The sequence below is a fragment of the Egretta garzetta genome, unplaced genomic scaffold (genome assembly GCF_000687185.1).
Source record: "Egretta garzetta isolate BGI_Z169 unplaced genomic scaffold, ASM68718v1 scaffold326, whole genome shotgun sequence".
In the NCBI taxonomy this organism is placed as follows: Eukaryota; Metazoa; Chordata; class Aves; order Pelecaniformes; family Ardeidae; genus Egretta; species Egretta garzetta.
The window spans coordinates 1,035,751-1,036,227 of record NW_009260026.1 but is presented as its reverse complement, the minus strand read 5'-3'; the positions used below and the strand labels follow the sequence as shown (position 1 = coordinate 1,036,227).

The 477-nt window shown below is 69.4% G+C and overlaps 1 protein-coding gene across 2 annotated transcripts in view; it reads right to left on the bottom strand.

The window, feature by feature from the left end:
• Positions 1-477, bottom strand: part of LOC104128097 (protein mono-ADP-ribosyltransferase PARP14) — a 24,044-nt gene that overhangs the window by 1,104 nt on the left and 22,463 nt on the right. The gene's annotated exons all lie outside the window — the stretch shown is intronic.

Sequence of the window (477 nt, the reverse complement as noted above, 5' to 3'; positions counted from 1 at the left end):
CCGCGTGATGCAGTGCTTGCGGGGGCAACGCGGCGCCGTGCAGTGCGGCATTCTGCGGGGCAGCAATGCCACGTGATGCAGTGCTTGCGGGAGCAAGGCAGCGCCGTGCAGCGCAGTGCTTGCGGGGGCAATGCAGCGCTGTGCAGTGCAGTGCTTGCGGGGGCCACGCAGCGCAGTGCAGTGCAGTGCTTGCGGGGGCCACGCAGCGCCGTGCAGTGCAGCATTCTGCAGGGCAGCAACGCCGCGTGATGCAGTGCTTGCGGGGGCCACGCAGCGCTGTGCAGCTGAGCCTTCTGCGCACTGGTGCAGGGCAGTGGCATGGGGCAAGGCAGCACGGGGCAGCGCAGCGCAGGGTGATGCAGCGCTGTGTGGTGCCATGCAGTGTGGTGCAACCCAGTCAGGTGCGGAGCAGCGCGGTCCAGGTGAGCACAGCGCAGCGTGGTGCAGTCGGGGTTAGGTCCCTGCAGTGCGGCGGGG